Source organism: Cajanus cajan, chromosome 10, assembly GCF_000230855.2.
Source record: "Cajanus cajan strain Asha chromosome 10, NIPB_CcT2T_4, whole genome shotgun sequence".
Lineage (NCBI taxonomy): Eukaryota > Viridiplantae > Streptophyta > Magnoliopsida > Fabales > Fabaceae > Cajanus > Cajanus cajan.
Genome location: NC_138526.1, coordinates 18,522,210 through 18,547,484, shown reverse-complemented (window position 1 = coordinate 18,547,484; position 25,275 = coordinate 18,522,210). Strand labels below are relative to the sequence as shown.

The 25,275-nt window shown below is 34.2% G+C and overlaps 1 pseudogene across 1 annotated transcript; it reads left to right on the top strand.

The window, feature by feature from the left end:
• Positions 1-114: 114 nt before the first annotated feature.
• Positions 115-23,934, top strand: LOC109817811 (isoliquiritigenin 2'-O-methyltransferase-like; annotated as a pseudogene). Its single transcript, XR_014429956.1, has 5 exons — positions 115-229; positions 2,405-2,553; positions 2,733-3,115; positions 3,227-3,291; positions 23,329-23,934. The product of XR_014429956.1 is annotated as an isoliquiritigenin 2'-O-methyltransferase-like (transcript).
• The last annotated feature ends 1,341 nt before the right edge of the window (positions 23,935-25,275 follow it).

Genomic DNA, 25,275 nt, shown 5'->3' with positions numbered 1-25,275 from the left:
GATGGTTATTCAACATACCCCTCGCACTATAATTCGCCGCAATCTTCCTGAATGGTGCAACTACCTCTCTTTACACTTGAAATTGAAGTCGACAGAGTCACTCCCCCTATAGAAATGGAGAAAGGTATATTTGGACTTGATGAACATAAAGAAATAGTAAATGGAGAAGTTATTGGAGAAGTTATTGATCATGGATGGCTAGGTGCTGCTGCAATTTCTATATTATTGGGTACGTCATAAAACTTTGCATCATTAACTTTTAAACTTTAATTAGCTCATTTATGATATTACTAATTCATTATTATATTGTTTTTCTTTCATAAGGTACCTGTATCACACAATTGTTAAGCCAAATCATATGGTGTTCTTCTTCTTATCCCCTCAGTTAACAACACATGAATTACCTGTGAAAGAACGAATGCAAAAAATAGTTAGTATTTTTTGTTGATAATAAGGTGCTTGATAAGTTTGTTCTTGCACCAATCAATACAGGGTAAGACTTTTTTTTATTCAGAACTTTATTAGCAATATATTATTTTGAAAGTTATAAAAAATTTAGATTTGTTGATTCGCTTTATTTTTTTTTAGCCATCATTGGGTGTTGCTTGGAATCAATCTTAAAATGGAGATAATTCATTATCTTGATCCATTGGAGAATGACATAAGTATGTGAAAAGATTTGAAGAATTTGTTTGATATGTAAGAATATACAAATGGTTGATATTTTGTGTGTTTTGTTGTACTATGTTTTTTTACTTATATATATATATATATACATATATTATTATTATCTTTATTAACTAGGGTTATACAAGCCTACCGAGCTCAAAGAGGAGCTATGGTTTCAAAGTCTAAGTCAAGTAACATCAATTGGATAACAATTAAGGTAAATTATAATTGTTATTTGAAAATCAATCACTGATGACAATTTTAATTATATTGATATTTTTGCCTTTTGGTTATAGTGTCCGAAGCAATCAAATGGCAACGATTGTGGATATTACATTTGTCGGTATATGAAGGAAATTATCACCTATTGTGAAAGGGGGACAATTCCAAAAGATGTATAAAATATATTGGTTCCTTATAATTTCTTTTATGTACAATCTCAGTTGGTTTATTTTTTTTATATTTTTTTTCAGTACTTCCCTAGATGCAGCGTGCAACGATATTCTAATGATCAAATCACAGAAGTTAGAGAAGATTGGTGTTTATATGTCATTAAAAAATGCTTGTAGGTTAGTATGTTCTGCTATAGCATTTTTAGGCCATGTCACTTTTCTTTTATGCTATTTTTTTTATCTTTATACATTTTCTTTTATATTGTATCTAGTTGGTGACTTATAATTTTTCTTTTCTTTGTAGAACCAATGAGCTGTGGAATATTCTAAGAGAGAGAACTACATGATATTGGACAAGCATTGATTATATGTTACTGTCGAGTTAATGTCAAATAACTAAATGTAATATGTTAGGTCTATATACATTTCCTTTTTTTTATTTATTTGAGTCTAAGACTAGGAGTTGCATGGTAATGGACAAGCATTGATTGTGTTTAGATATATGTAACTATTATTGCAACAAACTAAATGTAATACATGTTAGGTTTATATAAACTAATCTTTTAATTTTAATGTATACATTATACATTATATTTTTGAATCAAATTTGGCTACATTGTTGATTGATTGTTATAGTTCTATGTCTTGGGATTTATCTTTGCATGCATAGCAAAATCAACAAGTGTCAATGATGTAAAAAAATTATTAAAAAAAAATTAAACATATAGATAGCGTTTATATAAGGAAGCGCTTTCTATCGGCTAGAATATAAAAAGCGCTTTTGCTACATGCACTTTCTATAAGATAAACCAAAGACAACGCTTTAATATAAAGTGTTGTCTATACATTCAAAGATAGAGAGCACTTCTTTTTAAAAGCGTCATGTAGGTACTTAGACATAGATAGCGCACTTAAAAGGAAGTTGTTTCTATTTGCATATACATAGTTAGCGCACTTAAAAGGAAGTGCTTTCTATTTGCATATACATAGATAGCACTTTTTTAGAAGCATTATCTATTAATAGACATCGTTCAAATAGAGAGCGCTTTTTAAGCGCTGTCTATCATTAAAATAAGCGTCATCTATTGATATTTTTGACGTAGTGAGTGGCGCCTCCTGAAGGGTGTTCTTCACCAAACCATGGTGATTCTAAGGCTTCTCCTCCATTGCAAGTCTTGGAAAAGCTTGAGAAGAATCAAGGAGCCAAAGATCTAGGAAGTAGCTTGAAAAGGAATCAACATCAATCCGGTTCCAAAGCAAGTCTTCCATCAAATGTTGTTCTGATTGGATAGGTGTTACGTGTATTGGCTTGCATGCCTTGCGAATCTTGTTATGTTTATTAGCGAGTAACTCTCTTCTTATTTGTTCCACGCGCACAAATCAACATGGTCACACTGAAAGGTTTTACCAACTATCCCCTGCTGGTAAATACTTCCTCAAAGATGAAATTAACGGTTCTTTGGTTTTCCTAACATTTTTTCGCAACCAGCGAGTAATCGTCGAGGCCATGTAAGTAACACAGTAGCATAATATTTTCTCTCTTTTTTAATAAAAAAACTAAATTTTCTCAAAGAATTATTTTCTCAAAATAGAGCTTTAAGTTCTCATGATCACCCTTCCATTAATATTTATTAATAAAGTTACACCTATAAATTACTTAACTCCTTTAAGGATGGATATATCTTCTATGATAATAGGGTTTTACTTGATTTTTATGACATTGTTGTATTTTATGTTAGTAATAATTTTAAGGAAGTACTTCTAGACTTTGAAAAGGGATTATTTGAGAAAGTTCACGGAGTGCCTATTTTTGAACACATCCAGTCAGATCCGACTTTGAGTAATGTTTTTAATAAGGCAATGTCTAATATAAGTATAATCATGACGAACAAGATACATTGAAACATATGAAGGATTTGAAGAAATATCGTTGCTAGTCGATGTGGGCGGTGGCATTGGCCAAAATTTGAATATGATAATCTCCAAGTATCCTTCTATAAACGGTATTAACTTTGATCTACCCCATGTGATACGCAATGCTCCAATTTGTCCAGGTATATTTATTGTGTAAGAAATTTGTATGGCTAGTTTAAGTAAGCTTGATGCACATATTATTTTTATTTAATTATTTTGCTAATGAGTGAAATATATCAAATTCTGTGAAGGGATAAAGCATGTTGAAGGAGATATATTTAAAAGTGTTCCAAAAGGTGATGCTATATTATTGAAGGTTAGTGATCTAAACTCTACTTATGTCACTAGTACAAAAGAGGTATTCCACGTTAGATATTATGAGCTTTTTACGGCAGAAAAAATACCGACGTAGATGCGGGAGACGTAAATTTACGTCGATCCTGTAAAACTGACGTAAATTTACGTCGGACATTACATAAATTCGACGTAAAAAAGTAGTAAAAAAAAACATAAGAATGCAAGCAGAACGACCCGTTCTCCAAGAAGAACGGCCCGTGCTCCATTCAAAATGGCCCATTTTGCAGGGAGAATGGGCCGTGCTGCTTGGAGAACGGGTCGTTCTGCTTGGAGAATGAGTAGTTCTGCTTGGAGAACGGGACGTTCTGCTTGGAGAACGGGACGTTCTGCAAGTAGAACAGGTCGTTCTGCTTCATAGAACAACGCAAAAGAAAAGGCCAACGAAAAAATTGAATAGAACAGATAGTCACAATAACAATGCGAAGCAAAAAAGTGTTAACAAAACCTTGATTCATACCTGATGAGTTGTAACAGTGTGCGAATGAGTAACAAAGAGTTCACCCCTCTGCAAAAGACAAAAAAATGATTCAGTAACAAAGGAGAGGGAGAGGGTTTACAGAGAAAAAAATAAAAAGTGATAAAGAGGTGACGTAATATACTAATTTTCCACTAGTGTTTATAAGGTCATGTGTAATATTAGTAATAATAAAATTTATCTAGTATTAAAAAGTTGTGTTACATAAGTTATTAACACGTGGTTGCTTAATCATTGGAGAGCATATTGCACAATTGGTCGGATGAAAAATGTATAAAAGTTTTAAGTAATTTCTACGAAGCTTTGCCACAAAATGGGAAGGTAATCGTCGTGGAGTATGTAGTTCTTGAAGAAATTCACTCCACCGATGTAGATAAAATGGTAACTGGCTTAGACCACACGATGTTTCTGAATGATGGAAGCAAAAGAACGGAGAAACAATTTGAGAATTTATGCAAACACTCAGAATTTATGCAAACACTCAGGATTTTCGTAATTGAATAATAGGAAGTTTAGGATCATAAACTTGATTGACTGTACTACTGATAATGCAGTCACTATGCACTTATTAATATTTGTGCAAATAAATGTTATAGAATAAATGGTCCAGTTATAATTATAAAAACTTTCTATATCACTCTTTGGTTGGAATGTGTGAGATTTGCAACTTGTGTTGATTGCAGTGGTGAATTTCATTATTGTTTCCTGGATATTATGCGGTGTTGGAAGCAATGTATGCGTATAAATGAAAGGGTTTTTTTATTTTTTATTTTTTATTTTATTTATATTTGTCTAATAGGATATTTTATAAGAGTTATTTTTATTATCAGTTATGACTTATGAGGGGTCATTGCGACTCTAATACCACTGAAGGTGTTATTTTATGATATTTGTTTGAGGGGATATTTTATGAAGGTTATTTTTAAAAGATTATTTTACACGCAACTCCACAATGATGAGATATTGCCCGCTTTGGGCCTAAGCCTTCACGGTTTTGCTTTTCACTACTAGAAATTTTTTGCGAATTTTCTTGCAATAATAATTTCGCAAAATTTTTTTACGAATTTATTTGCGAAAAATAATTTAAAGATATTTCTTACAAATTTTTTTACGAAAAATAATTTACAATAAATTTTTGCAAATTTTGTTACAATTTTAATGATCATAGAAAATTTTTTTCATGGTAAAAATTTACAGAAAATATTGTAAGAATTTTATTTTGTTTCTTGCAAAAATAAATTCACAAGTAATGCTTACTAAATGGTAGAAAAATTTTGCAAGTATCTTTCCTTACAGATTTTCCTGCAAATTTTAATCCGCAGGAAAAATAAAAAAAAATTAAATTTATTAGTTTAGTATTTTAAAAAAACTTCAAGTCCCACATCGATTGAAAATAAAATAATTAAAGAGTATATATGTTGGGACAACACTTACCTTCGAAGTTGATTTGTATGGTTGAATGTTAGGTTTATAATTTACAATCTTAGAATTTAAAAGATTATGTATCACAAGTTGGAAGTATGGAAACAAATGTTTCGGATGAATTTATTGTGAGCATTTGGAAGTTGAAGAATTGTTGATAGGAATTTATAGTAATTTCTTTAATTTTTTTTGTAAAAAATATTCCTACAGAATTTCTTCTGAAAAAATTCGCAGGAAACTTTCCTGCAAATATTTTTTTTTTCAGGAAACTTTCTTGCAGATAAAGCAGATAAAATTTCGCAGAAAAATTTGTAGGAACATCGTTTCTTGCGATGAAAATTTGCAAGAAAAGTCGCATGTAATAAGAGAAATTTTAGTAATGTTTGGTCACCACCCAAAAGGTCTCTCTATCATTGGAGTATGAATATATTTTATAAGTTTTATTTTTTCTCTTATTTTATCAATGTGAGACTTGTTTGTATGGCAACAATGAACTCATATATGTTTACAAGTATCTCGTTTTTTTTAGAGAGTAATCAGAATGGAGACAAGTAGGACATGTTAGTTAATTATGAGTTGCATCATCATGTTGATTTTCACTGGTGGGATTTGTTGCCTCCTTTTGTTTGGGAAGCTTTCTTTTGTAATCTTTATATATATGGCTTATTTCCAAGATACCATCTTATGCCTAAATTCTATTTTATTTCATGAGTTTTGGTTTATTCTTCCATGTTTGTTTGTCTCTCTTTTTCCTTATCTACTTAATAATTTTGGGTGTTGTTGGTGTAAAAAAAATATTTTTGGATGTTTGATAGGCTTTAGAGTGCCAGCACATCCTATATGCATGCCTAGAATTTTATTAAGAAAAAAATCTAATCATCTTTTGTGTACTAAAATTTCTTGATTTAAAAAATTTAATATATTCACCCTCCTAATATAGTTTCAAATATATATGTTGTGGTATAGAAACTTAAAAAATGTTCTAATAATTTTAATTAGGTTGCGTTTGGATGGTATATTCTAATAATTCAATGAATTTGAAATTCTTAGAAATTACAATTGGCACAATTGAAATTCCTATATTTTTAAATTTTTTTGTTTGGATAAAGAAATTAAATTCTTTCATTCAAAATCTTGTGTTTGGATAAGACAATTAGATTTCTTTCATTTCTTATTTTGATAAAATAGTTAGATTTCTTCATTTTAAAATTTTATATTAGAATAAAAAATTTAAATTACTTTCATTTATAAAACTTTTTTATTAGAAATAAATAATCATTTTTAACACTATAAACTATATTTCCTTTTAAATTATTCCAATTGTAATTTTGTAAATGTATCTCAAATAAGGCCGAATATTTCACTAGTGAAAAATCAAGTTTTTATGATAGACATTCTGTGTCAGATGTAATTCATACAACATAAAATGTGATGTAGAGACAAATCTATAAATATAAGAAAACTATCTATGACAGGTGGTGACATCATGCCAAGGGGCCAACACTAGTGCAAAAATTAGATTTAAAATCGGAGTTTTAAGATCGGTTACAAGGTAACCGATCTTAAAAGTGACGCGGTGATAATTTTGTAAATAACATGAACACTTTTAAGATCGGTTAAATAACCGATTTTAAAAGTGTTACTTTTAAAATCAGTTATTTCAGAACCGATTTTGTATGTAGTATACAAAATCGGTTTTTAAATAACCGATTTTAAAAGTATCGTCAGAAATCTTTTATATTCCCCTCCATTCTCATTCTCTTTAATCTTTCCCTCCATTCCTTTTTTTAATCTCTGACGCTCTCATTTTCTATAGTCTCCAATAAGGTAAATTTCGTTGTCGTTTTCGTTTTCATTTTCGTCTTCTCATGTTCTTCTTGTGTCTCTTTTTGTTTTCTCATGCTTTTCTCGTCTCCATTTTCGTTTTAGGTTCAGTTTGGGTAAATTTCGAACCTGGAACGACCCGTTCTACAAGGAGCACGGGCCGTTCTACAAGCAGAACGGGCCGTACTCCATGGAGAACGGGCTGTTCTGCACCAGACTCTTAAGATCGGTTATAAAACAACCGATCTTAAAAGTTGATTTTTAAAATCGGTTGTTTAACCGATTTTAAAAGTATAACTTTTAAAATCGGCTCTTTCAAAATCGGTTACAGAACCGATTTTAAAAGTTAAAAATAACCGATTTTAAAAGTTAAAAATAACTGATTTTAAAAGTCTTTTTTCCACTAGTGAAAGTCTTAAAGGAGTTAAGAAGAATGGACTAAGCTTAAATATGAAGAAGGCCTAAGCTCTTATTCATCATCATCATCATCTTCCTCAATGTTGTCATCTTTTCCATTTTCTTCATAAGAGGATGAAGATGCTTTAAGTGCTATACTTTTCTTCTTTTTGTTTCTATCTTCATTTTGACTTAGTCTCATCAATTCCATTTCATGCTCTTGAAGTTTTCCAAATAGAGATGCATGAGACATGATTGTTAGATCTTTTGATTCAGCAATTATAGTCACTTTCAGTTGCCATTCCCTACTCAAACATCTCAAAACTTTGTTAATAAGATCTTTTTTAGGAAACATTTTTCCTAGAGATGCAAGATGATTAATTATATGTGTAAATCTCTTTTGCATGTCTTGTATGCTTTCATTTTGATTCATTCTAAATAATTCATATTCATGGGTGAGAGTGTTTCTCCTAGATCTTTTAACATCATTAGTGCCTTCATGTGTTACTTTTAATGTATCCCACATTTCTTTTGCACTTGTACAATTTGAAATTCTAAAATATTCATCTATGCCTAATGCAAAATTGATTATATTTTTGGCTTTCAAATTGTATTGAACTTTTCTTTTGTCATCATCATTCCATTGATCTTTGGGTAGATTTTTAATTTCATTTCCTACTACAATAGTGGGAATGAAAGGACCATTTTTAACAGAATCTCATATGTTTAAATCTATGGCTTCTATAAAAATTTGCATCCTAGATTTCCAATAATGATAACCTTCACCATTGAATATTGGAGGTCTATTAATGGAGTTTCCTATGGAAAATAAAAAAATTGTTGAGGCCATTTCAATTCTTGAAGCTTTTAAGCCTTATACAAGAAACCTGCTCTTGATACCACTTGTTAGTCACTTAGTCTCAATTAACTTAAGAGGAGGGGTGAATTAAGTTTTCCAAATTTTTCTCTTATAAAAACTTTTCCGAATTACTTTCTTACAACTTCAATTCCTTAGATAAATTTATATGTAAAGATTGAATGATGCAAATACTACTCCAACACAATTAAACATCAAGTAATTAAAAGTGTACGGAAAGAAGAATTGCAAACTCAATTTAATACTGGTTCGGCCAATCCTGCCTACGTCCAGTCCTCAAGTCTCCCAATTAAGATTTCCATTATTCTTGTAAACCTTACAAGACTTGAATCCTCCAACACCTCGGAACACCCTTTCCTTGTGTTGAGATTCAAAAACCAACAAGGAGAGAAACCTTTTCTCCTTCACAGATCCAATGATCAATTGGGTATTACAGAATGACTCTCTTTGAAGAGTAGATATTACACTTTCTAAGAACTTGATGAACTCTTTAGAGATTTTTGCAAATGATTTTGGCCAAGTAGTTTTTAAATAGATTTTCACGTTAGAGTTTGTAACCTTTCTTTGAAAAACTATAGGTATTTATAGACAATTGTTTCTTATGTTATGTCTTTTCACGAAAAGTTGTAACTATCTATAATTTTTCAGAAAAGAGGCTATGGTAATCGATTACAAGAGTTGGTAATCAATTACAACAGTTTAAGTTCAATATGTTTGAAACGTTGTATCATTTAAATTCAAATTTTGAAGTTTCATCTTCTGGTAATCAATTACAATGACTGGTAATCGATTACCAGAGAACATTTTAACATTTGAACCTTGAATAAAGAAGTTTTCTTTCTCTAGTAATTGATTACATCAAGTGGTAATCGATTACCAGACAGATATCACCAAATTAGCTTATGAAAACTTAAGATGTAGAAAGCTTCTATTTTCTAGTTAAAAATATTTTTGTTTAATCTTGTGAATACTCTTTTTTCTTTCTTTTCAATCAACTTATCCTTATTTCAAAAAGATTAAGACTTATCTAGTTATTACTTGAGATCTTGCTTCTTGATCAACTTGCTTTAACTTGACCTTTATTTTCTTCAATGCTTTGGCATCATCAAAACTTTGTGCATATTTTCTTCCACATCTTCTCTTTTTGTATTTTCTTCTTCTTTTTTTCTTAGGTACTCTTTTAATTCCCTAAGTTCATTTCTAATAATACGCCTACTACTATATGAATTTTGCACACGTACACTAGAATGATCACTCATCTTTGATCAAGAAAAGTTTTCACAAATAGGTTTCAAAATGTTGACAAAAAGGTTTTCACAAAGAGTGAGTGATAAAAGTTTTCAAAAATGTTTTTATGGTGCAAGATAAGTATAAAAATGCCTAAGTGTACAAATTGAACTATCAAGGGAGGTGGACTACAAGGAATCACTTAAAAACCAAGCCTTTTCAAGTAAAAATCTTATACTTTTCTTACAAAAACAATTTTTGCACAAGAATTGAGTGTGTGTGTGTGCATATCCCCCTAATAGGCAACTTGAATCCTTCTAAAAAAAAATAAGTACAGTAAAAGATCTAAAGCAATTATACTACCAAAGCAATAAAACATGCAAGGAAAGCAATTAAAGCATGTGCTAGTCGGATTCCTTAGGGTGGGAGTTTGAAGTGACCTTGGTGGTATTCAAGCCACTACCACAAGAACTACTCGAATTAACCTAAAACTACTTAGTTAAAGAGGCCAATTTCAAACCAAAACCAAAGAATCAAAGGCTGAAAATACAAGTAGCCAAAAATTGCAGAACAGAAAAACAATTAGAAAAATCAAGTCTTCAAATCTCCAAATTGCTACCCCTCACAATGAACACCCAAGTTAGTCCTCTCCTTGGTGTTTGATCTCTTAGTTTTTGGTGTAATTTTCCAAGCACCTTGGACACCAATTCAAACAGCCCGTCCACTCAGTCTACCAAGAGAGTGTGTGGTTTCTAGAAGCTTTCCTCACCTATACCAATAGTACAAGAGGCCAAGGAATAAAAACTAAAAAGGAAAAATTTAAAGAAGCTAAACTCAAGTGGAGATGAATGTGACAAACTTAAGAATAGAAGGAAGACACAAAGCTAAAATTAAGGCACATTAAGAAAGGCAAGCACTCAAAAGATTAAGTCCTATAATGGAACTAGAATGGAATTCAACAAGTCTAAAAGAAATGATGCACTTAATATGTTCCATTAAAGGTCTCATTCGGCCATAAAAATTATTGTTCAATGGTCCAAGAACAACTCCAATTGCTAAGGTAGGAAAATTTGTCCCAAGGTCCACAAGTCTAGCAAAGGTTACCTTTTTTACTTGTTTTTCATTCTTTTGTTGTTTTTGCACTTGTTTATGGCCCAATTTTTAAAACAATGTCTAGCCACTTTTTCCTTTTTTTTGTTGTATTAAAATCCTTCCTTTGCTTGGGTTTTACACTTGTGTCTGAAATTGGATTAGCAAAAGTTTTAGGAGTGTCCTTTTTAACAACTTGTGATGGCTTAATGAGACAACAATTTGAGTGATTTCTAAAGCTTTCAATGTGAAAATGCCCAACAGTAAAATATGCACATAAAAATCATTCTCATACTCAAATCATCAAACAATATGTATGCATATCAAGTACACAAAGGACTATTGGAATGGCCGAAAATTTTAAAACAAGAATGTGCAAAGAAATTAATTACACATGATATTTAAGTGATGTAGAACATGCTAGAACTAATTAACATGCATGATTGACTCTCTAAGGCACATCAAAGACTCACGACCATTTTATCATACAAGTATAGAAACAATAGGACACGACATTAGAAGGCCTAAAGCCCAAACAAGCTGGTTTTAGTAGTCTAGAACAGGCTATTCCAAAACTGGAACAACCTGCTCCCATCTCGGAACGGGCTGTTCCTAAACTAGAACGGCTCGTTCCAACTCGGAACGGGCCATTCCAAGTTACTCAAAAGGCCTAAAACCCTACTTTGGAATGGGTCGTTCCAGAACAGGTTGTTATGAGTAAATATTGAACCCAGAACAGGTCGTTCCAATTCTGGAATGGGTTGTTCCATATTCATATTTTACCCATAATGGAGTGGCCCGGAACGAGCCATTCTGAATCTAAAACGGGTCATTTTGGTCAATTCTGACGTCTATAAATAGACGACTCGGACACAAAAATTTTTCCAAGAGTCCTTAGAGCTTGAAATTTCTCTTTTTCTCTCCCTCCTATTGTATTTCTTGAGTTTTGTGAGGCATATTGTAGTGTGAAAGGTATCCAAAAAGCGCCTAAAAGTCTCCATAGTTGAAGATCTAATAAAGCTTGCTACGAGGTATTTCTCATCAATCTCTTGCTCCATCTTTCACTTCTTTTATTTTAAATATTGTTATAATGAAAGCAAATATGTAGACATTTTAGGGTCAATCGCTTAATTTAAATTTAGGCATGTAAATAACCATTCATAAAGGGGATTAAGTATTTATATTATTATTTTACTATTCTAACTTCATCATAAGGGTATCGATAAAGGGCATTGTAGGGGTGCTTAATACCTTCCCTATACGTAACCGACTCCCGAACCCGATTATGGTTATAAAGGCCATTACTGGATGTTTAAAAACCTTTTCTTTTTCCAATGTTTTGAGTAAAACATTGGTGGCGACTCCATGAACCATTTTACAAAACCATTAATTACGGATTAGTCTGGTGTCCGGGCATTCCTTAATTGATGAGATTTTCGAAAGGATGTCTAAACCATAGGTCGAAAGATCAGAAATTTTCGGGTTGCGACAGATGGCGACTCCACTAGGGACGTTTAAAGAAGGTCAAGCCTATATAAATGATGAAGTTAATAAAATAAGAATAATAATTTAAATATTTTTCCTTTTTACTTTGTTTATTTTATTTGTTTGGCTTTAATATCTGTTTGCCTGTTTAAATTCTGCACCTGTTTGAATAAAAGTTGTACACAAACCTTTGCACACAACAGTTCCCCCTACAACCGGCGACATGAGGGTATTAAACATAGGGAGTGGATGACATACGACCGACTCAAGTTTGGCCTTGGAGCCTGCGGGACTTGTCAGAAATCACACTCAAGGTGATAAACGGTTACTCTAGCCCGAAATACTGCGACAAACCTTAGAGTTTGCCAGGTGACGGCGACAGAGGTACTGGGTCCGTATAATGGGGGCACCTTGGGAGCCTTAAGACCAATGAGATTAGAACCATCCTATACAATGAACTTTTCTTATAGGGACCACAAACCAAGGATTTGAACGTGACTGTCCGCGGGTGTACAATTGTTTGAGCATATGTGTGTTGCATTTGTTGTGTTCTCTTTTTGTTCATTTCAAATAGAAAGGAATAGACAAATAAACAGATATCAATAAAAAAAAACTAACACTCTTCTTTATACCCTAGCTCTAAGGCATCATATACGATAGTTTATTTCGAAGAAAAAAAACAAAAATATATAGAAAAATTTATGCATCATAACCTTTAGTAAAAAAAATGATAAATTTAGGCAGAAAACAAACATCATGCATCTCGTAGGAGAGTACATTAGGATACATTCATTAGAAATGGAAGGCACATATAATAGTATGCAAAGAATGTTCTCCAAACAAAAAATCAATGAGAATGATATCCGTTGAATTTCTCAAGTATCATTGCATCCTATTTTACGTTTCATATAGATAACATACCGTTCTTGCAAATAATAAATAATAATAAAAAGGAAACCTAATCTATGCGTGTTGACTGGATAATTGAAATTACTATAATCAAATGAGAACCCGACACATCAAATCGGGGAACATTTATCAATAATTAGGGGCATCACACACCCAAATCGATGATTCAAACTCTGAGACTTTCCCATGCAGAAACGACAATTGTCAGGATAGGAGGAATGATCAAGAATGGACGAATCCTTGCTTCTAGGGAATTACAAGACAAAACCCAATTGAAGAATAAAGGCATTGCATGATGAGGACCTGCTAGGACGCAAACCTGCATGGGGCGTTCTAGGCAAAAATTAGGGCAAATAAAAAAGAATAAAAATCTCAATAGGATACGTCTTATGCAAAAGTTAGGAAAAAATAAAAAAAATAAAAAATAAAAAATCAATGCCTGCTCGAGTTGAAAATCGAAAGGCGGCTCGAGTATTCCCTTTAGAAAACAAGAATTCATAAAGGTTTCACTCCAAATTCAAAACACCGACATTCAAGTAAGTGGGAATGTGCTCCTAAAGTAGTCTGACAAATCATCAACCATGAATCTCTAGGGGGCAACCTCCGTCTATCTCTCCGTGTACGAATCACAAACACGGGGCACGCCCAGGCGGTCGAGCTTTGCTAAAGGGGCATTTGTAAATTGGAGGTACTATTTTATAATGCCATAACACTCTTTCATTTCTCTTCTCCCTAAATATTCACTCTAGGCCTCATCGACTAACCCCAAATAAACAAAGCTTATTTGCAATAGAAATGTTATTTGGACAATAGCATGGAAAGGGTAGGAGAGAAGTAATCACATGAATCCAAACATGACTAGGATTTGACAAAATAAAGACATCCCATACCTCACGAATGCTGCAAAAAATGAAGGTCCGACAGGAAACCCACTAAGGGGCTGCGCAAAAGTTAGGGCAAGATCCGCTGGGTAATCCACAAGTAAAAAAAGGGTAACCTAGGCAAAAGTAAGGATAAAAAAAATCTCCGCTAGGGAACACACCTCAAGTAACCTAGGCAAAAGTGAGGACGTCAAAGCAGCAACTCGAGTCGAAAAGAAAGGCAGCTCAGGGGGATCATCTAAGCAAAGCACAACCCTAAGTCATCACTCCACTTTCCAAAACGCGATTAAAACATAACAATAACTTCCTTGTAGCAAATATGCTTTGTTTAATATCCATAAACACTAAAGCCCACCTTGGCTAGCCATTCTTTTAAAAATCCCTTTTGAAAAAAAAAACCCTTCTAACAACCTTTTGAAAAAATACAAACATCCCCTTTCTTCTTTTCTCTTGACCCTTATGACATTAAAATGGTACTGAAAAGATACATGGAAAATACATAGTGAATACTCACAGAGGGAAGGCTAAGATGTCCCTGAATAGAGTTTAAATACGTTTAACTACACACTGATAATTGAGGAGCCACTCAAACCTTGAGTTCAAAAGAACATATCCCGGCAATAATCATAAACGACATGGATAAAAAGGAATCATCAACATTAACCTTAACGTGCATAGATTAATTTCCCGACATTAAAAAAAATTGAATTGCATGTTTAGGAACAAACACATGAGCATAAAATGCATCGCATGCATATGAGGTAAGGGCATATGGAAGGGTGTTACACAGAAAAAAGGAATAAATAATAAAAAAAATAGTTCCTGCCTTGCATTTTCATTGCATCCATACATCCATGCATTATACTCTCTATAGATCAAAGGAAGTCATAGTGGTCAAAACACTCGCAAGCAGCTCAACAGCCAAGCAAGAGCCCTAGCTAACAAAATAATAGAGAATGCTAGAAAATCCCCAATCTGGGGATCCATCACAAAGCAAGGGGGAAGGATCCCCTCACAACAAAGATCAGTTTAGACGCTTCAACACTAGGCTTCATTCCGTTTGATCGTTTGATCTCCTCATCTGTCGTCTTGTTAGCTTTTACCCTTCATCTTGGTTACTCATGCTTGTGTCCTTTATTTCCTTTGTGTCTGGGTTTGTGGGTGTCTTCGTTTGATGTAGTTCCTTCTTTTGCTCAGCCTTTATCTAATGCTTGCCTCGAATCTCCTTGATTCTAGTATGGATGTATATTCTTTATTCAGTAGTTTACCTATACTTATATCTGAAACACTAACACACTTGTTAGTAATAACAATAAGTATTATACTTGTCATATTCAAAACCTTGCTGGAAGTTGCTTTCGTCTTCGTCTGACTTAGCATAATATTAATCCTTAATTAATGGTTTTGTAAAATGGTTCATAGAGTCGCCACCAATGTTTTACTCAAAACATTGGAAAAAGAAAAGGTTTTTAAAAGTCCAATAATGGCTTTGATAACCAGAATTGGATTCGGGGGTCGGTTACGTGTAGGGAAGGTATTAAGCACCCCTACAACGCCCTTTATCAGTACCCTTATAATGAAGTTAGCATAGTAAAAATAATAATATAAATACTTAATCCCCTTTATGAATGGTTATTTACATGCCTAAATTTAAATTAAGCGATTGACCCTAAATTGTCTAAATATTTTCTTTTATTATAACAATATTTAAAATAAAAGAAGTGAAAGATGGAGCAAGAGATTGATGAGAAATACCTCGTAGTAAGCTTTATTAGATCTTCAACTATGGAGACTTTTAGACATTTTTTGGCTACCTTTCACACTACAATATGCCTCACAAAATTCAAGAAATATAATAGGAGGGAGAGAGAGATAGAAATTTCGAGCTCTAAGGACTCTTGGACGAAATTTTGTGTCAGAGTCGTCTATTTATAGACCTCAAAATTGACTAGAACGACCCGTTCCAGATTCAAAATGGCTCGTTCTGGACCAGTTCGTTATGGGTAAAATATGAATCAGGAATCGCTCGTTCCAGAATTGGAACGACCCGTTCTGGGTTCGATATTTACTCATAACAACCTGTTCTGGAACAGCCCATTCTATAGTAAGGTTTTAGGCCTTTTGAGTAACTTGGAACGACCCGTTCTAGTTTAGGAACGACCCATTTCGAGATGGGAATGACTCGTTCTAGTTTAGGAACAACCTATTTCGAGATTGGAACGGCTCATTCGGGTTTTGAAACAGCCTGTTCTGGGCTACTAAAACCAACTTGTTTGGGCTTTAGGCCTTCTGATGTTGTGTCATGTTGTTTTTATACATGGGAGCTCCTTTTCTTTGATAATAGACGTCTATTTCATTGCTTTTGTTGGTCCGAATGAAATTGGGTTTCTATAGCTGCCCCTCTTTACTTGTCCTTTGGAATAGCTTTGTGTTGCTTTTCCAAAGGCAAGTAAAGACGTAGACATTTCATCCAGGTCTTCTCCTCGTCTCTTTGGTGCTGGTGCTTCTGCGTTGTTTCCCTTGGATAGGTATATTTGCTCTTATCCTCGCCCTTTAGAGTAGTTGAGTGTTGGTTGCGTACTCTATTAGGTAACAAGGTTGACAAACTGTCCACTTGATTTTTGATCTTCAAGTAGATGGTCCATTGTTACTCTTGTGATAGTGCGTTCTTTTATTTGTAGCTTGTTGAAGAGGGAGTATTTTCGTAGCTTAGCTTCCCTCACGACTTTATCGTATACCGGATTGGGATGTGAGTACCATCTCTCCAGACCTTTCCCTCACGGCTTTGTCGTATACCGGATTGGGAGGTAAGTACAATCTCTCCAGACCTTTCCCTCACGGCTTTGTCATATACCAGATTGGGATATGAGTACAGTCTCTCTAGATGTTTCCCTCATGGCTTTGTCGTATACCGGATTGGGAGGTGAGTACAGTCTCTCCAGACCTTTCCCACACGACTTTATCGTATACTAGATTGGGACGTGAGTACAGTCTCTCCAGACCTTTCCCTCACGGCTTTATCGTATACTAGATTGGGAGGTGAGTACCGTCTCTCCAGACCTTTCTCTCAGGGCTTTGTCGTATAACGGATTGGGAGGTGAGTACCATCTCTCTAGAACTTTCCCTCATGACTCTATCATATACCGATTGGGAGGTGAGTACTGTCTCTCCAAACCTTTTCCTCACGACTTTGTCATATACCGGATTGGGATGTGAGTACTTTCTTTCCATTCCTTAATTGATGAGATTTTCGAAAGGATGTCTAAACCATAGGTCGCAAGATCAAAATTTTTTGGCTTGCGACAATGTCATATTTTGATCATATCAATGATTAAGCATAAAAACTTGGAATTCTTTCAAGGTGGTTTCAAGAGAGACAAGCTTATGACAAAATCGGATGGATTATAAAATAAAAATTATCATGTCATCAATATTTCTCATGCAGCCAAAATTTTCCAACAACTCTAACTTAAAACCAAAAAAGGTAGGAATTTAAACAAAGAAGCCTAAAATACCAAGATGATTCACAAGAATGAATATGGCATGAATCAACACATGAAAGAGACAACATGGATCATGAAAACATCGTAAGGCAATGACCCATTTTAGCACAACATTTTTTACAAGCAAGAAGACTCAAAACATGACCAGAATTTAAAAAGGACTAGAGGTTACCCTTGAAGAACCTTTAGCTCTAGATACCACATGATGGGATCCTTGCTAGCATTGATGGAGGAATGTTGATCAATGAGAAGGAAACCTTGACTCCTTGGATCAAAGCTCTTCAAGGTTGGGCGTGTTTTAAGAATGGAGATTGAAAATGGATGGTGAGGTAAATGTGTTTGATGAAAGGCTTGAGAATGCACTCTAGGGTTTAGCTCACTCCATGGGTGATGAAGGCTACTTCTAGGGTTTTTCTCTCAAGATGGAGATAGGTAGGGTTTGACTGAAAATTATCCAAGAGAAATTAAGGAAAATATAAAGGCACAAGGTTCTCTCTATATTCAATTTCCAAAGTATTTACATGGAGTGAGGCTTAGGGTATTTATAAGTGAGGGGTGATGTAACCCTAGGGATTGGTGACAGCTAAGTCATAATTTGGGCAATCATTTCCATTCAAAAATATGAATGAAATGAAACCCTTATGAGAGCCACGTGTTCCGCACATGGTTCGGCCAAAAGGAGCATCTTTTCGGGTCAAGCTTAGCTACAACTAGGTGCATGGTAAAGACATGCAACCTAAGGTCCCTTCCACTTGCGCCAATGCCTCACTTAGCCCAAAAGTTTCCTTTATGCACCACTTCACTTATGATTCCCTTAGTAGCCCACGGCCTAAACACTAAGCATCCCATAATACAAGGATAAAAGAAATACAAGAGTAAATCCTAGGTTCTAAGGTACCCCAAAATACAAGGGTAAAATTATGAAATAAAAGACAAGTGCAAACTAGGAATAAAATAAATCCTATATTAATGAGGCTTACGAGAGTACTTAATACTCTATGATCATGAGGAGAGTGTCCCTTGGTGTGTGAGCTCCCTCCTCTTCTTCTATCCTCCTAGCCATGGACCTAGTGATGGGCCCCACATGTGTCTTCAAGGATGGTCCTTCATCCCCTATTCACATTGTTGAGGGTCATATTAAAAGGAAATAAGAAAACTTGGATGACTGTCTCCCCTATATAGAGTTTGCCTACAATAGAGTAGTCAAAAAGACTACTAATTTATCCCCTTTTGAGTTTGTATTTGGCTTTAATCCTATCACTCTCCTTGACTTACTCCCGCTCCCTAATACTACTTCCTTGTTTCATAGAGAAGGCGTATCTAAGGCTGATTTTGTAAAGAAATATCATGAGAAAGTCAAGAGCCAAATTGAGAAACAAACCCAAAAGTATGCCAAATACAAAAAAGAGGGAGGAAAAAGATGACTTTTGATGTTGGGGATTGGGTTTGGCTTCACTTGAGGAAGGATAGATTTGTTGGTCCCAGTATACTAGAATCTAGAATGGGGGATTGAATAGATTCTATCCTAAGATAATACTCTTTTTCGCAATTCTTGAAAAATAAACTATCAAGAAAACTAAAATACAAATTGAGTAAAAATTAGTAGTAGATTACAAGGTATATTATTGATGTAGTAGAGTATCAAAGTATGTGCAGTAAATCAATCACTTGTAATCAAGGTTGATTTTATATTACCTTCTTGTTAACCATAATCATTTGCAAGAATAAATATTAGAGTTGATATTGTAATTGAATTTTCGTGTTTCTCAAATCTTTAAAAACCTTTAAATAAGAAATCAACAAGATTCTTAAAGATAAGGGTTAGAAGATAAAGAACACAAAAATTTATACTGTTTCAGCCATCCACTTGGCTTACATCCATATTTCCTTGATTTAACACCCCACCAAATCAAAGATCATTCACTATATTATTGTTTACAAACACCATGCACACACAATATTACAAAACACACATCAATCTTGACACCACAAGATTGAGAACAATCAAAATTTCTGTACCCTACAGAAATTACTTGAGAAACCCTTCTCAAGATTTCATTATCTCTTGTTGAGACACCCTATCTCAAGAGATACCACAGTAAAAACAAAAATACAGATTCAAAGATCAGAGCAATATCACCTAGTTTTGTGAAGATGTTTCACTCTTGAGTCTAGTTCTTGAATTTCTTCTTTCAAGAATTCATGTTTTTTCTTTGCATTTCTTGATTTTTTTTAGAGTTTCTTTTGTAACACTTTTAATCTTGTTTCTGAAAAATATACTTTACCAAAAAAAATGTTTCTTTCAAAAGATTTCTAATCTATGTCTTTTAATTTCAAAAAGATTGTTTTCATAAAGTGCAAGACATGATTCGGTTATAAAGAGTAATAACAGTAGTAATCTACTACCTATGTAGATAGTTTGTTACCTACTTTTTATTTGAACCAGAAAACATGAAAACTATCCAGGGTAATCGATTATCCCAGGTGGTAATCGATTAACCCGAGCTTGAAAAGTCCCAGATTTGCATATCACTCTGTCCTAATCAATTAACACGATGATAACTTTGTTTTTTCAGTGTAATTCCAAGCAAGAGAATCTGTTTTAATCTATTACCAACTTTTGTAATTTGTTACCTCACAGAGTTCCTTAAAAATATGTTCAGTAACAGACTTTGTAATCTATTAACACAAAGGACATTTGAATATCCTTTTCCAGTAATAGGTTTGGTAATATATTACCCAGAACGGTAATTTGATTAACAAAGTTACCTTGAAACTCTTGTTTGAATCAAGTCCTATTTCTATGTTTAAACACTTAGTAGTAAATTACACTTTTCAAGATATTTCTACTACTTCATGCTAACTCATAGAAATACTTAAAAAGCAAATTCTTGGATTCTTTAAAAGTTTGACAGATTCTTGAATTAAGCATACATTATCAAACATAAACAAACACACACGCAAGCGTATATCTATTACCATCAATACAATATCCTTTTACATAGGCTCAAACATCATTTATACAAAATCATCAAAACTAAAACTTCTTGAGGAACCTTCTTGTTATCTCAATGATCTTCATCATCTAAACAATCACCAACAATCTCTAACAATCTCCAACAAGATTTCCTACTCAAAGGATGTCGAAACTAAGCCCTAGGGGAGGTAGACCTTTTGAAGTTATCCAAAAGATCAATGACAATGCATTCATCTAAGATCTTCCTTTCGACTATAGAGTTAATTCCTCATTAAAGTTTCTGATTTTACACCTTTTGTAGGGACTAATGACATAGATGAGCTTAAATATTTGAGGTCAAATCCTTCTTAAGAAGGAGGGGATGATGGAGGACCACCCTTGGAGCTTCATGTGGGACCCATTACTAGGTCCATGGTTAGGAGAATGGAGGAGGATGGAGGAGACACCATGCCTAGGGCTATGCTCATCATGTGTGTGAAGTATTGACCCTATCCTAGGCCTATTGTGAGTAGTATAGGTTTTATTGCTTTTATTCCCATTTTACCCTTGTATTTTGGGGTACCTTAGATGATAGGATTTTATTTTGTATTTTCATTTAGCCTTTCTATTATGGGGAAAATTAGCTTAGCATTTATTTTTGGACTTAAACCTTGACTTGTGAGGTCAAAGTCCACTTTTTTTTTTTTCATTTTTAGGTCAAAGGGTATTTTAGTCTTTTAGGAAGAAAACAACCCACACCACATTTAGAGTGCATTTAGCTTGCATTTCTCAGTCAAGTACCTCCAAATGCAACCCTAAATGCTTTCCTTACCCTATAGATACCCTAGGCCACTCATCTTGTAATACTTTGCATTATATGATATTGAGTGAGCCTTTTGTGCCTCAACATCTTTCCTTAGTCACTAGGGTTCCATAGCCTAAACCTCTCCTCTCAACCTAGAGTGATTATTAGGTTTCCATTGAGTGGCTTTTATCCATCCTTGGTGCAGTGAGCCAACCTAGAGCACCTAAAACATCTCCCACCCTTCATATTTCATATTCGCCCGTCATCATCATCTTACGCCCACTTTATTCCTTCTCTTCTCCCTTGAAGAAACATCCAGCCCCTTACGCTCCATTTTGACCGTGGAGAAGAAGACCCTTTCCTCCTTGGACTCCATTGATCATCATATGGAGAGGAGTCCATAAGAAGAAATGTTGAGGCACAAAGGCTCACTCAATATCATAAATGTCCAAAGTGGCTATAAGGTGGATGGCCTAGAGTACTTATAGAGAGAAGGGCATCTAGGGTTTCTTGGGAGCATTTGGCTGAAATTTTCAAGTCCAAATGCACCCTAAATGAGCCCTAAATGCATCTCAAATGAAATGGATCTCATCTCTTCTAAAAGAGTCAAGTACCTTTAAGCCTAGAAAAAGAAAGAAATGGACTTTGACCTCACAAGTCAAGGTTTAAGTCCTAAAATAAATCTTATGACTAATTTTGCCCTATAATACAAAGGCTAAATAAAAATACAAAATAAAATCCTAATATCTAATGTACCCCAAAATACAAGGGCAAAATAGAAAAAAAAAAGCAACAAACTAAGGAAAGGGCTCAAAATCCACACACATGATGATCATGGCTTTTGGTGTGGTCTGCTCTTCATCTTCCTCTACTCTCCTAGCCATGGACCTTATGTTAGGCCCTATATGATGCTTCAAGGATGGTTCTCCATCAGCATCTCCAGGCGTGTCTTTTTGTCGAGATTTCTTGAATGATGGTTATTGAGGTGGATTCAAGTGGATGTACTATTGTAATGCTTTTTTGATTGGATAGGTGTTACGTGGATTGGCTAGCATGCCTTGCGAATCTTGGTCATGTCAAGTTTGATTGTCTGATGAGATTGTTGCTGTGGGATATCCATGCCCCTTACTTATAGTGGGGATGTATGACGATGACATAGATGATTTTTGGGTAGTGCCCCTATGATGGTGGGCGAAAGACCATCCTCTTGGAAGGGGAAAGTGACATGTTTATTTCGGATATGGGAGGTACAACAACTCTGCCCCTTATTTGGATCTCTGATATCCAATAGCCTAGACGACTCTTAGTCTTAGATGGCTTGGTTGGGATTTTTTATTTGCTGCATTTCCTTTTTCAAATTCTCAATGAATTGTTCTCTCAAAATAGATCTTGTTATGTTCTCATGATCACCTTCCATCAATATTTATTAATAAAGTTACACCTATAAACTCCTTTAAGGGATGGATATATCTTCTATGATAATAGGGTATTACTTGATTTTTATGAAATTGTTGTGTTTTTTGTTAGGATTAATTTTAAGGAGGTACTTCTGAAATTTGACAAAGGATTTTTTGAGAAAGTTCACAGAGTGCCTATTTATGAATACATCTAGTTTGAGTAATGTTTTTAATAAGGCAATGCCTAATTCAAGTATAATCATGATGAACAAGATACTTGAAACATATGAAGGATTTGAAGAAATATCGTTGCTAGTTGATGTGGGTTGTGGCATTGGCCAAAATTTGAATATGATAATCTCCAAGTATCCTTTTATAAATAGTATTAACTTTGATCTACCCCATGCGATACGCAAAGCTCCAATTCATCCAGGTATATTTATTCTGTAAGAAATTTGTTTGGCAAGTTCGCTATGTTTTAAGTAAGCTTGATGCACATATTATTTTTATTTATTTATTTTATTAATAAGTGAAATATATCAAATTCTGTGAAGGGATAAACATGTAGAAGGAGATATGTTTAAAAATGTTCCTAAAGGTGATGCTATATTATTGAAGGTTAGTGATCTGAACTCTATCTTTACCCACTTATGTATAAGGTCATGTGTAATATTAATAATAATAAAATTTATCTAGTATTATAAAGTTGTGTTACATGTTATTAACACGTTGGTTGCTTAATGATTGCAGGTTGTATTGCACAATTGGTCGGATGAAAAATGTATTAAAATTTTAAGTAATTGCTACGAAGCTTCGCCACAAAATGGGAAGGAAATCGTCGTGGAGTATATAGTTCCTGAAGAAATTCACTCCACCGATGTAGATAAAATGGTAATTGGCTTAGACAACATGATGCTTCTGAATGATGGAAGCGAAAGAACGGAGAAACAATTTGAGAATTTATGCAAACACTCAGGATTTTCTCATTTTCATGTAGCTACTCGTGTCTTCTCTACTCTGTTAGTGATTGAATTTCGTAAGTGAATAATAGGAAGTTTAGGATCATAAACTTGATTGGCTGTAATATTGATGATACAGTCACTATGCACTTATTAATATTTGTCCATATAAATGTTATAGAATAAATGGTCCAGTTATAACTATAAAAACTTTCTATATCACTTTTCGGTTGGAATGTGTGATTTGCAACTTGTGTTGATTGCAGTGGTGAATTTCATTATTGTTTCTTGGGATATTAGGCGGTGTTGGAAGCAATGTATGTGTATTAATGAAAGGGTTATTTTTTATGATATTTTTCTAATGGACTATTTTATAAGTGTTATTTTTATTATCAGTTATGACTTATGAGGGGTCATTGCGACTCTAATACTACTGAAGGTGTTATTTTATGATATTTGTAAGAGTGTGGTGAAGATTGAAGGGGCTTATCTCTCTTCCAAGGAATGGCACCTCTTGAAGGGTGTTCTTCACCAAACCGTGGTGATTCCAAGGATTCTCCTCCATTGGAAGTCTTGGAGAAGCTTGAGAAGAATCAAGGAGCCAAATATCTAGGGAGAAGCTTGAAGAGGAATCAACATCAATCTGGTTCCAAAGCAAGTCTTCCATCAAATGTTGTTTTGATTGGATAGGTGTTACGTGTATTGGCTTGCATGCCTTGCGAATCTTGGTCATGTCAAGTTCGATTGTCTGGTGGGATTGTTGCTACAAAAGATCCATGTCCCTTGCTTATAGTGGGGATGTATGACGACGACGTGGATGATTTCTAGGTCGTGCCCCTATGATGGAGGGCGAAAGACCTCTTGGTAAGGGAAAGTGATATCTTTGTTTTGGATATGGGAGGTACAATGACTCTGCCCCTTACTTGGATCTCTGATATCTAGTAGCCTAGACGGTTGTTAGTCTTGGATGGCTTGGTTGGGGTTTTTTGGTTGGTGCATTTCCTTAGCTTCAACTTTTCAACATGTTTAAAGCTAGCCTTTTTCTTACTATTTTTGACTTTTCTGAATGCTTCGACTTTTTCAACATGTACAAAAACTTGCCTTTTTCTGAATCTTTTTTTTTTTTTTATTGTAGACGCTAATGAAGAAAAGATTCATTTTCCCTGATGATGGTGTTTGTTTATTTGATGAGTATTATTTTGAAGCCACTCTTGGCTTTAGTCATATAATTTGTTCCTGGAAGCTTTCTTATTTCTCCTTTGCTAGTTTTGTTCTATCTTGTTGTTGATATGTCTCATTTTTCTTGGTGGCTATACGAAACCACTTATATGGAGTGCTCATGTTGGACTAGGCTTCTGACGCCTTCTTGTTGATATATATCATTGTTCGGTGGTTAAGCTTTCTTGCACTCGCAGGTGCTTTGGCTAAAGAGATCCCCATGAAACAAACAAACAATACAATGATGCTTCTATGCCAATGCTTAAAATGTAGATTTAATTTTACTTTCAAGAAATTAATCTATGCACATTAATTATTGACATGGATCATTAGCCCATAGCCATGTTGAATTCATTCTAGGTGTTGCTTCTTGAACCTAAGGTTCGTGCTGTTTGGCCCTCTTGCCTATTCTGGCTATGGTCTATTAGCCCTTAGAATCGGTGTACCTAGCCTCTGTTCTAAGACATCTCCAACTACTCCCTATGAATGTTTACTATGCATACTCCATGCATCTATTAGT